A 17605-nucleotide genomic window follows, 5' to 3' on the forward strand; every position below is an offset into this window, starting at 1 on the left:
TGCCCGTCGCAGGGTCCTCGACACTGCCGTCCACCCAGGGGAGTGTCGCTGCCATCTGCCGGGTGACGGAGTAGCCCGACCGCCCGGATGCGGGGTACGGCCGTCGTCCGCGGGGCAAGTGGGGACTGGATACCCCGACTGCCTGGAGCGAGGGAGCCGCTGCCGGGGGAGGAGGAGTGCCCTGCCGTCCCCAGAGACGCGGAGGGGTCGAGGGAAGACCGCCGTCCGCGAGGGGATGAGGGAAGAAACTCTCCGACCGCCCGGAGCGGTAGAGCCACTGCCAGGGGCGGAGGAGTGTCCCCATTTGCCGCCAGAAAAGCGGAGGTGCGTTCTACCCGCTGGGGGTCGACGGTTTCACTCCGGTTCGCCCTGGGTTGGAGCGGCTGTCATCCGCCTGAGTGTGGAGGAGTGTTCGAGGACCACGCGACGGTACATCAGAGAACCGGTGAGTGAGCTTTTTCTCTCTTTCCTCTCTCTCTCCCTTTCGCACCGTGTTGGCCTTTTCCCTCGCCTATTTTGTTGTTGTTTGTCACCTTCCGTCTCCTCCCAGGGCGAGGAAGGCGGGGATGACCACGCGAGATACACCCCACCCCAGGGATAGGGGGGGTGTAAGTCATGCCGGTGGCACCCCGGCCTGAGATAACGCCGGGAGGAATGTGGAGCGGAGGGGGGCGGGGCCGGGTCGGAATATCGCGCGCCCGGTCCCCAATAGGCCTGACGAGGCGCGCGAGGGATAAAGGCGGCCGGTGACGATTGTTCAAGAGAGAGAGAATTACGGGCATGTCCGTCATGTGTGTGTTTGTGTATGCTTTTGGTTTAAGTTCTCATTAAATATCATTTATACTGACAAGCCGGTTCTCGCCTCCTCCTTGCCCATCCTTTAACTGTTTTACAGTTACCTTGCCCTTTAAAAATCTCTGAGGATAAACCCAAAGCAGCTTTTTAAAAATTGTTTCAAAATAAACTGGGATGACATTACAGTGCCATAAGTCCTAAAGACAGATTTATAGTGGTTCTCAACTGGTGGTTCATAACCCAAAATTGTGTCACAGATATATTCTAATGTGGTTGTAGACAGCAGCGAAAACAATGCAAAATGCAAACATAAAATCCAACTAACCATATAATCCTAAATTCTTAGGGTAGCAAAATAAATAGAATCATTATCTAAAAGGGAGGAGACTGAGGAGAAACACTTCCCATACATTTTGTTGTTGAAATTGAACGGTTGTGCTTCCAATCAAACTCTGCTGTATTTTGGTTCAAATGTATCTGTCATTTGGTAAAAGCTAGCCAAATTCTGCAGGTGTCAATATGGACATGTTACGTGACATGGCCTCGAAAGCTGTTAAGAAAACAATTAAATATAAAAAGTAAATGTGACCCAGACTACATTTAATGGGTTGCAATGACTATAATCATGATTTGAGGCTGAGACGGAGTGCATTTTGTGCCTAACGGCTGCCGAAATTAATATTCAGATTTCTTGGTATGCAAATTGTAATTGTTAATTGAATATTGTCTCTCTTAAAGACTATATGGCAATTATTATTCCTTATTGCTGCTTCTGCATGTCCGAAGTTTCGCCAGAGCTTTTGTTTTTCAAGTTTACATGCTGCACAGCACAGAGCCCTAATCAATAAAGGATCTGGCCAATTGTAATAACAACACAGATATTGCAGGATGCAATTTTTGCTCAGATTCCAGTATATTGCTTTTTTGGCCATCAGTAATATGGGTGCCAAACAAGTTATCCATATATCAGAAGGTTAAACGTGACTAATGGTTTAAATGTAGTTAAAGGGGAGTATGACACAATCTTCTAAAATTATAACTGAACAGGGCTGTGTTTCTGGAAAACGATGGATCATAGCTTTTATGAGCATTCTTTACACGCAAAGTTACAAATGTTCTTCCCTTTTTCACGTGTGTTTCCTAAAAGTGCACTTAACATGAACAAGCAATGACACACTTTAAGTGTTACTTAAGAGTCACTGTCCATAACTGAAGTGCTGAAATGTGACGTAGTGTCGCTCGTCATTTTAACTTTATAAATATTTGTAATTTATAGCAGGAACATTTTTAAAACTATTCTCTTAAATACTCAAACTAAGTAAAAATAGTCCAATTAGTGCTGTCATTGCAATTAAATGCATAATTTTTCATAGTTAATCGAGATTAATTGCAGATTTTGAAAATGCTTAAATTTGACTCTATACTGTATATCCTTCATTTCCTGTCAAAAAACATTTATTTCCTTCTTAGGAGAGAAAACAAAGCAACATGTAACAATATAATGCTTTATTAAAATTTTCTAAACAAAGCCTTCCACAGTATAAAGATAGAAATGCACTAAAATAGCACCAATGCAAATAACATTAAACGTTTCCCAAAGTCCAAGTGGGAGTTCGACTGATTGAAAGAACTAGTTTCCTCATTGGTTGCATTTTCATTGCAATGGCCATTAATTCTCTTAAACTTTCATTCTGCACTGAATGTGGCTCTCCGCTTTACTTCAGCAATCATGAAGCCACATGAACTTTCACAGCTCTAAATGAAATATATAGCTTTGTAAACATTTTGTGCAGAACGATCGATATTTTTGCACAATACATTTTTTTGTTTATCATATGTGCTGTAGCGAGGAGCATGAGGTCCGAGAGTCTGAATGGGCCAGTAGGGAGCCACTTGATTGACTTGTTCCTCGTCCTCCCTGACCTTGCACAGCACCTGTGCAAGTAGGCTCACTGGTGGAAATGCGTACTTGCGCAGCCTCCGGGCCCAGCTGTGTGCCAGCGCATCTGTCCTGAGAGGAGCATCCGACTTGAGAGAGTAGCAGAGCGGGCAATGATAGTTCTCTTGGGAAGCGAACAGGTCTACCAGTTCTTTGACATAACGGTCCAAGATCAGCTGAACCACCTGGGGATGGAGCCTCCACTCGCCGCTGAGCGAAGCATGTCGTGACAGCGTGTCCGCTGCCTTGTTGAGGCTGCCTGGGTTATGAGTGGCATGCAGCGACCTCAATCAGTGCTGACTCCAAAGGAGGAGATGGCGGGAGAGTTGTGACATGTGACAAGAGCGCACGACGCCATGGCTATTTATGTACGCTACCATCGCGGTACTATCTGAACGGATCAAGACGTGCTTGTGGTCCTGGTTGTGGAGGTGAAGTTTCTACATCCATAGTGTCACACAGGTGCCGTGAGAATGGCATTTGCAGGCACCGGCTAGGTGACCCAAGGAATGAGAAAATCGACAACGACTTTTATTGACAATGCGGTGCGGCAAATGAAAATAGAAAACAAGGATTTTCCTCCTGGTCCTCCACCAGGGGAAGGAGTGGTCTTGCTACCAGCTCCTGTGCAAACATCTCATCCCTTGGGTGGTCTGTCTCAGGAACGCTTGGGAGATTTCCGGGTCTTCGAAGAGGTTCATGAGATGGGGGGCATCCGTTTCCTTGGGGTAGCTCTATGCTGGGGCTGAGAGGTGGACCCTGGTTGAGGCGGAGCTACCTGTTGGTTCCTTGTTACCGTAGGGGGATGTCCTCGGCGAGCAGATTGGGCTTGGCTGGTAGTACGTGGGAGAGGCATAATGTGTTGAATGGGCTCTGTCTGCTTTTTCACCGCTGAAAACTGCTCAGCAAAGTCTTCAACGGTGTCACCGAATAGACCAACTGGGAGATGGGGGCGTTGAGAAAGCGAGCTTTGTCAGTCACCCGCATCTCGACCAGGTTCAGCCACAGATGACATTCCTGGACAACAAGGTGGGGGCGTGCGTGGCTTTGAGCGGCGCCCGTACCCAAGGAACCAATCGTGAGGGTTGAGGGGAGGACGGAGGGTTCCAGTCCAGCCCCATGCTCACGGCGGCCCGGGCAAGCATGTTGGACATCTGTACGTCAGCCTCTAACTGGGCGGGCAGACCCGAAGGTGGTATCCCACCTTCCTGACGTGGAGGAGTCCTCCGTGTCAGATGCTGCGACGCACTCTGATGCAGTAGCGACGAAATCATCTTGCTCCATGGTGCCAACGGAGACATCAGACTGGCCATGAGGCGAGCCAGTCTCACGTCGAGCCCGGATGGAAGCAATCGAGCGTGCTGGGGGCGGGTGGTTCGTGGGGATTTACCAGGCGAAACTGCACCCGCCGGACTCCCCAAATCAGTTGAATGACAATGAATGAATAAAGTTCAGTATCACCCACGCACACACAATTTACTCAAAACCAGGAGAAAAGCTAAACAGAGACACAGATAACTGTAAGCCTGTCAGATTGCTCTTCGCCTTGAAGAAGTGGATTTCCTCAAACAGCCAAACTTTTGTCTAGTTAGGCAGCACTGGAGAGTACAAAATGTCAACAGTCAGGAGGCAGGGAGAGCAAGTCTGCAGCTATTGTTTTGACAGTTCTCTATGGAGAGATGTGGGGTGTCCAGGATCAGAGATGGTACTCCACTATCCGCTTAATTATTTGTGCTTGACAGAACAGAGGTAGTCGTATTTGTCAGGTTGCAACCAAACGCCTCTTGCCCTTGAACCCCCTCTGGATGAGTTTGGAGGTTTTGGAGGTTACCTGACAGAGTGGGAATTGAACCCACCCTTCTTTGCCCATCAGCTACTGGTGAGCAGCTGTTTATAAACAGGTTTATTTTCAGGCTCAACTTTAAATAAATGCAATGATCCATAATTTATTGACAGCACATGTTTCCAGCTGAAAGGAGCTAAAACACTTATTTGAGTGTAAATAATGTAGATTAAACAAAATGACAATGACATTTGATATTAAAGGTATTTCCATACATGGGTCAATGAATGCTTGTTTTTGTTTTTTTCCTAATGTAAAAAAAATCATTTAGCATGCTTTCATTTTCTGAGTTCAAAGTAATTTTGATATTTTTTCTGGGACCTAATGTCAAAATAAAGTAAAATAAAATGTCACATTAAAAGCTGATTTACAAAAAAAGTAGTAGTGTGGAAAAATCTTTTATTATTATTTCTTAAAAAATAAACATTTAAATAAATAACAGAAAAGAGCCTCTTCTCATTACTTTGATTAACAAATACATATCAGCTACTTTTTTTGAGGCACAGTGGAAAAACCTATGAACTTCACGTGTTTTAAACTAGATGTTTGAAAGATTTCTCAATTTTATCCTCGAAGAACACCTTATTTGTCAGTGACTCATATATTCTTGTCTATACAAATGGATTTTTTCAAAGTTTATATGCTTTAGACTCAGAGGTTGGTGGTCTGAGAATTTCTCAACATTAACGTGTCTGTGAGCAGCTAGAAACCATCATAACCTTCTAAAGCCACACTTTATTTCAGCACAGAGCAGCATGACTACCATTCACTTAATGAGAGGCCTGCAGCCTTAGAAACCAGCTGGAGGTCCAGTCATTAAATGCAACCACAAACTTCATTTGAAACTTTGATGACACAATCCTGCTTGGCTTCCATTGGCCATGAGATTTAGAGTAAACTGGAGCCATGTGTGTTTTTGTGTACAATGCTTGTCTGCAATTCTATTATTATTTTAATTGTTTGTGTATGAATTTCTGTTTACATTACCTTAGATACTGGACTGCAAGATTCACAAGTAAGTAAAGAATACATTGGTGTCCAAAAGTCTAAGACCACAAAGAAAATCTGGGATTTTGTGTTTGTGTGTGTGTGTGTGTGTGTGTGTGTGTGTGTGTGTGTGTGTGTGTGTGTGTGTGTGTGTGTGTGTGTGTGTGTGTGTTTGGGTGTTTCATTTACACCTAAAAATAAACAGAAAATTGGACCAATTTCTACATAGTGTGCGTTGTTATATTTTAACATTGCACACAAAAATGAATACATAAAATGTAATGCCATCAGTTGCAGTCCCACCTCCCACTGCTCCTTACCTGTTTAGAGAGACTATATATATATATATATATATATATATATATATATATATATATATATATATTTCAACGGTGCTGTGGTACTGTGTTAGTAAATTACAAAGGTTCTGGGTCAAAAGCCAAGAAGTTGTTCTGGTGGCCATACGTATCATCACTTATTTAAGGTGGGCATATGCAAAATCTTAAGAAAGAGAGGTGGACATACGGCATATCCCTGTGTATGCCCTAGACTACACTACTAGTTTTTATGAATATCTCCAGAGGAACATTTTGCAAGTTTTAATTGCAAGCCTGTTCCTTGGTTCCACATCTGAGACTGTGGATGCTGCTGGTCATATACTTTAGCCTGCTGCCACCATGGAGATGAAGGAATCAGGGTGCCTTTCCCTCTGGCTGGACTTGTAATATTGGAGAGTCATCGTGAGCCTAATTACTGTTGAGACTAATTGACTCCCTTACGGTTCCAGCCAAGTCTCATAGAATGAACCTTACTATAAATACATTTTTGCTAAGTTTTGCATCCCGCTTTCTATATTTTCTTGGTGAAGTGAACAATAGAGGCACAAAAACAACTGTACATTTTATTTATTTACTTTCACACAAATTAATTAATACTATGGCTGTTTATGACTTTATAAACTCTTATTTTTCATACTATTACTCACACACTGCTTTGTTTTTATATCAGAACACTTTTAATCTATTGCATCATTTGAAAAACGATACATTTTTAAGCTTGTATTACACATAACACAGTTATTCTAACACTCATAGCTTCTGTGGTAGCTCACCTCATAGAGTGTTGGACTTTGAACTCGGAGACGGAGCCTCAAGCCCAGCCACGGATGCTCTGAGTGAAAGTGAAGCGAAAGTGCCATAGAAGCGACACAAAAACACAGGGTTGCTTCAGGTTAGAATCATTATTATTAGTTGGTTCTACACCAAATTGGCATTTGTGAGAATTTGTAACAATAGTACAATGCGATGAATTCATTAATTCTGTGTAGTTAAGACAAATATTGCTTGAAAATTTATATTAACAGATTATCAAATGCAAGAGGGGCCTAGTGTGTAGTTGATGTGTGAGACATCAACATGAAATGACATTTGCAACCCATTTTACTTCCATAATGTGGGGTATTTTCAAATGAAATGAAAACTAAAACTAAACTTGTTTTAATCCATTGGGAAGTGACTGGATTGTGAAAAATGGCTGTTCCATAGTAGAATCGAACCAGACCTGAGTGTGAGTTTGGATTCAATTATGGAGGATTCCGTACAAAAACATTCACTTTTGAGATGGTTTTTTAACCAGAACATAGGATCAAGAGGATCTCAATGCATTACATAGGTAACCCTTCTTAATTTAAAATATATCATTATTTGCTTTTATTTTCATAACCTTTAAAACAGTACATAATGTTAATGTTTAATTACTGTGTTAACTATTAGCCCAAAAACGATGCCTAAATACCTATTTGCCTAAAGTATTGGTTAAATATTTTTTGTCCTGCACATGCAGCTTATGTGATGCCAGCCAAAAGGGACAGTCATTTCAGAGGCAGAGCAAGTTATTACATTTCAAAATATTTTAAATGTAAATTTGGTCTATTTAGATTTTTGGATTACTTTAAACATTAATAAAACATACACTGATGAGCCAAAACATTGTGACAACCTGCCCAATACTTGTTGGAATAATTGGTCCTGCACATCCCACAAATGCTCAATCAGACTGAGATTTGGGGAATTTGGAGGCCAGGGCATCAACTTGAACACTTCATCATGTTCCTCAAACCATTCCTGAACAATGTGTGCAGTGAGGCAGGGCACATTATCCTGCTAAAAGAGGCCACTGCCATCAGGGAATACCATTGAAGGGGTGTACCTGGTATGCAACAATGTTTAGGTAGGTGACACGTGTTAAGTTGACATCCACATGAATGGCTGGACCCAGGGTTTCCCAGCAGAACATTGCCCAGAGCATCACAGTCCCTCCACCGGCTTGTTGTCTTCCTGCAGTGCATCCTGGTGCCATCACTTCCCCAGGTAAACAGCACACACGTACATGGCCGTCCATGTGATGTAAAAGAAAATGGTTTCATCAGACCAGGCGACCTTCCACTGATCCAAGGTCCAGTTGTGTTTGCTCGTGTGCCCATTGTAGGTGCTTTCGACGATAGAAAGGGGTCATCATGGCAAGAGGTTTATCAGGTGATTCTCTGAAATCACCCCTTTCACACACACATAAACAAAAAACTATTTAAAAAAAATGCTAAAAAGTAAATAAACACCAAAATCACTGCATAGTGTGAATGCTATTCATTTTCATTACCATGAATATTCTTAATTTCTTCTCTTCTATTTCTCAAAACCTCCCCAAGTTTGAAACTTTGAAACTCAATTTAGTGTACCACCAACTATCCATATCAATGTCTGCTCTTTAGGATCTATGAATACTAAAATCTACACCCTGTTCACCCGTGCATGGACAAATAATAATGAAGCAAGCACAATTTCCTGTCATCTATTGAGTATATGTGCACCCCAGTGTGTATAAATATGAATTTCTAATGGAGATAATGACAGTGTGGTTACTCTTAAATTAATTATATGAGCTATTATTGAATTTAAATGAATTTACCTTATGACAATGATTTTTATTAGGATTCCACTCATATTGTCTGATTGAAGAAAGGTTCTTCATTTCCATCGTATGTCATGTAATTGTCAGCAGAAGCATTCAAAGCGATTGATTAATGGAGTGAATAAATGTGAATTTTTTTTAAACAGCGTGAAGTCTCAACAGGAAGAGAGCACTCTTGTGCCATTATTTTGCCTGCAGAAACAATGAGATATTAAAAATCAACACTCTAATACACATGGTTCTGTGGAATACGTACATGTGACCAAACATTTGCAGAAGAATATACCAGAAAGATACATCAAACTGCAAAGCTGATTTTTTTATTTACACAGAAGACAATTATACTGTTTATATAAATACACTGTATAAAATAATAAATAATAAGTATACAGTATATAGAGATGCTTATTCATATTCTTGTAACTATTATCATCAAATTGCGGGTTTCAATAATTACTGACCTGCCTGATTCCAAAGCATTTTTTTGTGTACATCATGTACATCACGTTAATATTCATAAGTAGGTTAAAGATTAAGGTTATTATATTAATTAAATATGTTTTTCCATTAAATATGCCATTTACATTTATTTAACACAGTTTAGTCAAGAAAACTCTCAAAATAAATGTATGGTATTATAATGGATATGACAAGTTGTTATGTTTAGACAATTGGTGCTGGGGAGGAGGAGGGTTACAAAGAAAAAACTCTTGTAGTGAGCTGCAGTGAAACTGACTTAACCTGGAAACAACTGATGCAATTAAAATTTTAGACTAAGATTGAGTACTTGACTGAACTTATAATCATTTTATGCCTTTACCAAATTTGTCATTAAAACTATTTCATTCCCTTCTGTCTTACTTTTGTTGCAAGTTCTCGAAAATGTACAGTATATTCAAAAGATATAAAAACACACTCCTTTCTCATTCAGGTAAAGAAAGTTATTCTGTACATTTGCATATTCAGGAAAGAGCAAGGATTTATAGACTAAGGGCATTTTGAAGCCAGTTTCTCATTTTATTTGTTCCAAAACAGAGACTAAATATGTTACAATGTTGGAGTTTCTCCTTGGTTTGGTTCACCTTCACAAGGCAACATTTAAAAACAGACCAAAAATGTGTTATTTAAAGTGTTAATATGCCGGGATTTAACTTATACAGTATACCTGTTAAATGATATACCTGTGAAAATTTGTCAACTGTATTTCGAGTATTTTTTTATGTCACAGTTTATGTAAAATGTTGCCACATTGTATAGACTGTGTTCCAGCCAAAGGTTGCACTGCAAATAAATATTATCCATCACATGGATATGTGATGAATGGTGATATGAGATGGAATTTTCCCTATTTTCTTTTTTTTATTTTTTGTCATTAGTTGCTTTTGTATTATTTCTGCATTGAAAAGTGCCTGCTCTCACTGTCACAGAGCTCTCTCTCTCTCTCTCTCTCGCTCTCTATCTCTCTCCCTTTCTCTCTCTCTCGCACCCAAACACAAAGAGTAAAGCCACGTAAAGATGATCTGTCAAATAGTTGCTAATTCCATCCTACCGGTGTCTGTGCTGCCACTTTCCTTAAGAGAGACAGGTACTAAAATTACCTCAGGAATTATTAAACAACTCCTATTTTAAATGTGCAATGATGTAGTCATAGGGCTGGCAATGCGAGACTAGTCCTAAGCAGACAGGCATAGCTGCAGTGTAGAGACATGAGAGCAGTGAGCTCTTTCTATTTACAGTCATTTGTCTCTATCCTCCTCTCTGTCTCCTGCTGTGCTCTCTTGATATTGCATATGTGGTCATCCGTTTAGTTTCTAAAGCTATGAAAACAGGCCCTCTTATCGTTGTACAGATCTAAATTAATACACTGATATCAATTCAGCACGGAGAGCTTTAAAACATCTTTAATAATTCCCAAATTCCATTCACCATTCCATTACTTTTTTAATACACAGTTTAATACACCTAATCTGACTGGAGAAGCAGCATTAAAAGTTAGGAATTTCTCTCACCATTGAGAGTGGAGCATGCAGAAAACGGAAAATCCAAAATGGAGCTGGAACGAAATAACCACAGAACACTTTACACTCAGATACTATTTGTTCCAGTCTGTTTGTAGCTTAGAGAGGGGGTTGGGGGTTTGGCTGTGAAAATATATACAAACTAACTAGTTAGAAGTTATATAAGGAATAATTGATGACGGACTGTTGAATTATTGAATAATAATGCGCACCTGAGGTGCTAATGTGGCTACGATGCACAGATGAGTTTTATTTTTAATGATTAGATGGGCCAGAGTCATTTATTTCGCTTATACAGTGGTTACCACACCTCAAGACATCTTTCAGGTTTTTTGTTCGTAAAACCCTTTTGCGAGTGGAACTACTTTCTTCCACCACAGATTCAGCGTCTTGTTTTGATACAGCCCAAGCCTCCATTGCTAGTTTGAAAATGTCACTTTATAACTAGCAACAGAGGATTGCGATTCTTGCAATGCTTGAATGCAGCACTTACTGAAATACAAGGTAGAGAATTTGTGCATTTGATTGTGTGTGCACATGAGTGAAAGCGACAGAAAGAATGAAAGAAAACAGAGATTGCATGTTGGATTACCTGTGATTCATGAGTTAATTTGCCCATTTAATATTTAAGCTATTTAGCTATTTAAGTAAACTTATTTGGCTTGATGTCCACGGTGAAGTGGCTCGAGGAAGCAGCTTCAACTTGAGCTCTGAAGTTTGCTGGGACTTCCTACACTGCTGCGGTTTTCTATTTGCAGACAGGAGAAAGTACTGCAGTGGCAGTGTCGACTGGGACTGCATAAAATCCGAAAGGCTAACACATTTTGCCGCTGTGTTTATAGACCTAGAGTCACGAGCAGGTGCTGCTGCAGAGCTACAATCTATCTGACGCGAGGGCCTAGATCGCATAAGCAGAATGAGGGCCTGGTGATAATTTGTGCATTTTGTAAATTATGCATTTTTGGTCAGAGAATTTCCTAGTGGCTACTCTAATTGGACTTATGCGGAACAATTCAAATGGGGGGGGGGATGAAAAGGACCGATCATGAATCCAGAATATATTTCTTTGTTGATGACTATGTCGAGAGAGGTCCTGTACTATGTTGGGTTCGGCTGGCACAGACCGCAAGTTGTTGCAGATCAAACTGGAGTTGGGTAGGCTTTCCAGGCTGGGGTCGAAATCTTCTTTCAGATCTGAAATGAGGAACTGAGTGAAGTTTTTATCTGGGTGATTTTCTAGTTCAGTTGCTAATGTGGAAGCAATAATAGGGGAAGAGAGTTACTTTTTGACATTTGTATTGAGCATAATAGAGGAGCGAAATTCAGGACAAATAGATCCGACATCTGCTCCGCCACAAAAATTACAAATGTGAAGAAACCGGCACAGTTTGAGTTATTGAAGCTGTTGCACACTTGTCTGCCTGAGTTAAAGGGGAGAGTCTGGTTGTGGTCGCTCCTGGAGTGGGGGACATAAGAGGTAGACTTAGGAGCTTGGGGCATTGCTGAATGGGTTGGTGGATCTGGGTTGATTTGGGGGCATAGTGAAGTTGTGTGAATGATGGATCTGCAGATGGCGCAAGAGAGGCTTCAACATCCTAAGAAAACTCAATTGTAAAGTTCTAGGTCGAGTGCCCTCCATTATGGGAATTGGTTCCAATTGGTGACGTGAGCGGTGCATTTTGTTGCAAAAAGTTTATTGTAGGTGTAAAAGTGACTGAGCTCTGCTATAATGGAGAGATAATCAATTAGCTCCCTGCATCTTGTGGGGAAAATAGAGCATATTAATTTGGTGAATCTACCAAAAGCTATGCAGAATTCTGTGAGAGTGAGCTCTCGTTTTGTAGAGGAGTTTTTAGGTTGATGGTTAAGGGGCCACAATCAAAGGAATGATGAGATTCATTGGTTGTAACTGATGTGAGCAGAGCAGGAAGATCTATGTCAGCAGCTGATTAAGGAGTGGAGGTGGGTTGAGTCTGGAGGTGGGTCCAAGGCGATGGCATGGGAAGGAGCTGAAATAGGAGCTGCAGAAGTGAGGGAGAAGCTAGGGAAAGAGGAGGCCCGTCTTAGGCCAGTACAGGTTGGTGCGGTGAGACCACTTGGGGAAGCATACTCGGGGTTGGGGGTTTGAAGGCTCAGAAGGGCTATCTGTGCTTGAAAAAGGAGCATCCAATCTTACATGAGATGTGATTGTTAGTGTCTCGGGAAGATAAGAGAGTTCGTCATCTGATGGGAATAGCTGTATTCCTGGGAGGTTGGATATGTTTCAAGGATGGACTGACCGGATGCTTGAAAACAGCTAAGACCGAAGAGAGGTAAGCAGCTGCTTATTAGATGGGCCCGCTCCTCCCAAACTTACGTTTAGGAACTTCATTTGCAGCAATTGTCATCAGAAACATTGCTTCAAATCACCAAGATGTAATTTTAGGTGTATTTCTCTGTGTCACAATTCTTGTATTTAGCTTGCCTGTTGCTACACAACTGTGTTATTAAGTTGCGGGGGTCCATTGACATCGCTATGTGTCAGGGTCATGAGTATGTGTGTGGGAGACCAAAAAATGTGTGTGAGAGTGTGGGTGAGAGAGGGAAAGAGACAGATATTAAAAGTAGTTTCACATCATATAGAACTGTTGTATTGATGATGTTGCAGGGGTGTGTTGGCTCTGTTTGTTGGGAGCGACTGGAGTCTGTGTGTGTGTGCATATGCATGCATGTCAGCGTGTGTGAATGTGTGAGAGTGTGTGTGTGTGGATGAGACAAGAGTAAAAAGAGTGACAGAGTGAGCAAGGGCGCTTTTCAACTGAAATTGAAATAAAATTTTATAGACGCTGTAGTTCTTATCAATTTAAGTTGTTTGATATGGTTATTTAGCTGTGGAAGCATGTACGGCTCTTTAAAATAACTGAAATAATTTTGCTAAGTGATATGGAACCATTATACGGTCAAGACCAGGAATACTTCATAGCCACGTGTTTACTGGAAAATAATTCCATACCTAGGCCTGTCACGATAATTACGTTATCGACTTATCGTATGATATGGACATCTCCTCATTTATATTTTCTGACCTCGATATTGCCCATTGTGTTTACATGCATGTTTGTTTACATCAGAATGAATGTCACCAACATATGTTAGCTTGTCGCGCTGCTTCTGTCCTCTCCTCTGCTCTCTGTGTCAGAGGCGGGGCTCAGGCAGCCGCTCCACACACAGAGCAGACAGCAACAGGTGAAGATTACGTGTTACTCGTTGCTAATAAATGTTTTAATAGGTGTTTTTCCAGAGGACTGCATTATTCCAGCCAAAATGTTTGGAAGAATAAATGGACTTGGTTTCAAAGCCTCATTCCACAGGTGAGGGAACATTTTGGCTTTAAACCGAATGAGAGAGGAGAGCCCATTAACGTGACCAAGCTGGTATGTCGACTTTGTTTAGAAACAGTGGCAACAAAAAGTGGCAATACAACTCAGGGCTCGACGTTAACGCTTGTCCTCTTGTCCGGGACACACAAGTGGATTTTTGCAAGGGCAAGTCAAAGTTTATTTTACTTGCCTGGTTGCGGACAAATTGCCTGGTTGAAACCTTAATAATTATAAAAAATATCGAGTTTATTTGTGATTTAGCTTATGCCTGTATAACTAATTAAAAAGGTACATTTTTATATGTGATAATATATAAACATAAAAATAAAATGGTAATATAAACATTATAACATTAAGAATATACATAAATTTAAATATATTATTTGTCTTTCAAATACACGGGTCAGTCAAAAATAAGGTTCTCCATAAAGAAAAGGGAAAATCTACATAATCTAATAAAAAAAAAATCTTAGAACTGTAATACAATATTTATGTTGGTTTCACGTGGTTTTGAACTGTAACGTTAGTGTGGGAAGCAGGAGCAGGCAGACAGGTGGATCAGATCCAAACGCAGTTTATTAAGGGAATAACTAAATAAACAAACACAGGAGCAAATCAAAGGTCCACAATGGGAAAAAGCTAACTAAGGTGGAGGAACATGAACAAAGAACAAAGGCAAGGGTAAGCAAACCAAGGTGGAGAAACAAGAACAGAGAACAAAGGCGAAGGTAACCAGCACAGACATGGGCGACGAACAGAGAACGTCAACGCACGACAACGGGAAGGGAAAACAGCGGGGTTTAAATAAAGAGACACGGTAATGACAAAATGACAGACAGGTGCGGACAATAACACGCAGACAGGGCCGGAAACGACGGGAAGAAGGGAAGTGTAGTTTTCACAGAGACAGTGAAGCACGGGCGGACAACAAGGAAGACATGACAGGGAGCGTGAGCGGACAACAAGGGAGCGTGACATGGAAAGTAACTAGTGATGGGTGAAACGGAAAACACGGGGCGGACAACACGAGACACGGTGCAGACGACACGGAACATGGTGCAGATGATGCGAAACACGGTGCAGATGACGCGAAACATGGTGCGGGTGACACGAAACCGTGACATGAACATACCAAACATTTTGAACACATCCAGATTTTTCATTTAAAATTGTATCATATTTTTATTTTATCATATTTTCCTTACACCTAATTAATGTTTATATATATATTATTGAAATATTACATTTGAGGTAAAAGTAATTTTGACAAATACTATAAATTTTTATGTCATGAATATTATGATTTTTTTGGTGGGTTGCTCCATGTGACATTTGATATCCTGCTGGGACATGTTTTTTCAGGGATGTAAGACATGTTTCTAGAGAGCACATGTTAAGTGTAAAGGTGTGGGGTTGTTGATTAATTTTCATATGTTGATAAATCTTCAGTCTTGATAAAAGTTCACAGTTATGTTATTTGTCAACAACCCTCATACAATATTAAATATACAGGGTACTTCCTTAGGATTCGTTAGAATTGTAATGCATTTTTTTTTACATTAAACAACCATTTTTACTGCTAATTTTAGAAAACACAACAGCAAAGTGAATGACCAATGTACTTGTCCGATGTCAGGAGTGCACTGGGTTCTCCCTCACCATCAGTCACCCGCTCTCACTCGCCTGAATGTACCTTATACATTCCCTTCTAAAGGGACTTCCCTTCTCACTCAAAGCGCTCATGCTTGTTAAAGAAGGGTGTGCTGTCATAGCAGCCATGTTGCGTTCCGTTTCCGTTTGTTCTAGGAAGGCCGTCTCATTTAATCAAGGCTTGTTTAAAGGAGGATGTTCTGTATACTGCAGCCTTCATAGGACGCATCCAACCTAGCATGCAGCCTTCCAAATGAGACACCGCCAATGTCAGTGCCTGGCCTTGTTGTAGGTACCTTGGCTTTCCATTTCGCTCTGCCGAAGTGGAATATTGCTTTTCTGTTTATTACTTACCTGATTGTCAATGATCTATTCTGGAGATAAGTGACTTTGTGAAACCTGAGTTTACTGCATATCTACTCACCTGTTTGAAACTTGCCTGTTATACAACGAACCTCTCTGAATATGCTGGAAACGTGACTTTGAGAACTCTGAATGTACTTTATGTCTTTTAATACATACCTACCTGTTTGGGCACATGTTAGTTTGGTATTAATCATTGGTGGATCTGTGCCTACTGCCTTGGTTTACTGTATGACCAAAGACTGTGTTCAAAGACTTAGTAACTTACCTGAATATTCACCTCACATTGCTTGCCTGCTTTTCCTTTGTTCAGTGCAATAAACTGCCACATCTGGGATCATCTCAGCGACAGAGTTGGTGTGTCATTAAATACGAAGGACAAGCACATCACAATGCTTAATGCCGAGCCCTGAACTAACCTAAAAGCTCATTTAAAACTTAACCATCCCATCCAGTTTTCCGAACTGGGAAATATCCCGCAGATGGAGAGCAGCGTTCCAACTTAAATTTTTGTGACATTCCAATTTTAATGTCTGAATGTTCTTATGAGTTAAGTTCATTGCTCTTTGAAAGGGTGTATTTGCAGTATTATGCTATTATGTTATCATTATATCAGTGTAGGGCTGCAACTAATGATTATTTTGATAATCGAATTCATCTACGATTATTAGAAAGATTATGTGACTATTCTGCGATTATTGCAACGATTAATCATGAGCTCTTAACCGATTATTCAGATTGTGCCTCGACTTAAAAGGTTGTATTAAACGTGCTTACTAACAATAAAGACAAAATCATCTTTTAAAAATACCTCTAAATGACATTCACTGAATTAAAGGGAAAAAAATTATTTTTATTAAGTTGAATTCAGTAAAGAAATTCACAGCAAAAAATCCTATTGTTATCAAGTATTTGTCTTGTTTTCCATTTAAAAATTTAAAAATCCTTAAAACAAGATACATTTACTTGAGAAGCAACATATAAGATATTTAGACTTGCTTTAAGAGAATGTATCTTAAATATAAGTGTATTTAGAATATTAATGCATTTTTTCACTTGGTTAAACTTCTGCGAATGCAGTAAAGACAATATATACTTATATTCAAGATATATTCTCTAAAATTCTAAATATCTTATATGCTGCTTCTCAGGTGAATGTATCTTTTTTTAAAGGATTTTTAATTATTTTAAAATATTTATATTTTTATATTATATTCAACATTCTCAGATAAAAATGTTCTTCTGCAGTATAGTTCCTAAAGTAAATGTACAATGTTTTAAATTAGTTTTAAATATTTTTATTGGAAAACAAGCCAAAACAAATCAAACACGTATTTTATTGCAGTGTATAATGTTAATAAAGCTTTGTATTGCCAATTATCTTCACGATAAGAAATGCACAGTGACACATATATTGTGATTCAATAAATCACGAGCCATCACGTTATAATCTAGCTGCATTAAGTGTACACGCTCGAGGGACGAGCGTCCCCGCGACAGTGTTCATTAGCCGTGTGCAGTTTCAATCTCTCCCCCTTAGATCGGGACATTCACACAACTCATAGAAGAGGCGCTGAACACAGAGAAATGCCAGTTTCAGAGTTTGTAGTTCTTTACATGATCTGCTTCCCTATTAATTGAACTTTAATAAAGCTATAATGCATTCAATATAACGAATCGGTTA

Source organism: Xyrauchen texanus, chromosome 34 (genome assembly GCF_025860055.1).
Source record: "Xyrauchen texanus isolate HMW12.3.18 chromosome 34, RBS_HiC_50CHRs, whole genome shotgun sequence".
Taxonomy (NCBI): domain Eukaryota; kingdom Metazoa; phylum Chordata; class Actinopteri; order Cypriniformes; family Catostomidae; genus Xyrauchen; species Xyrauchen texanus.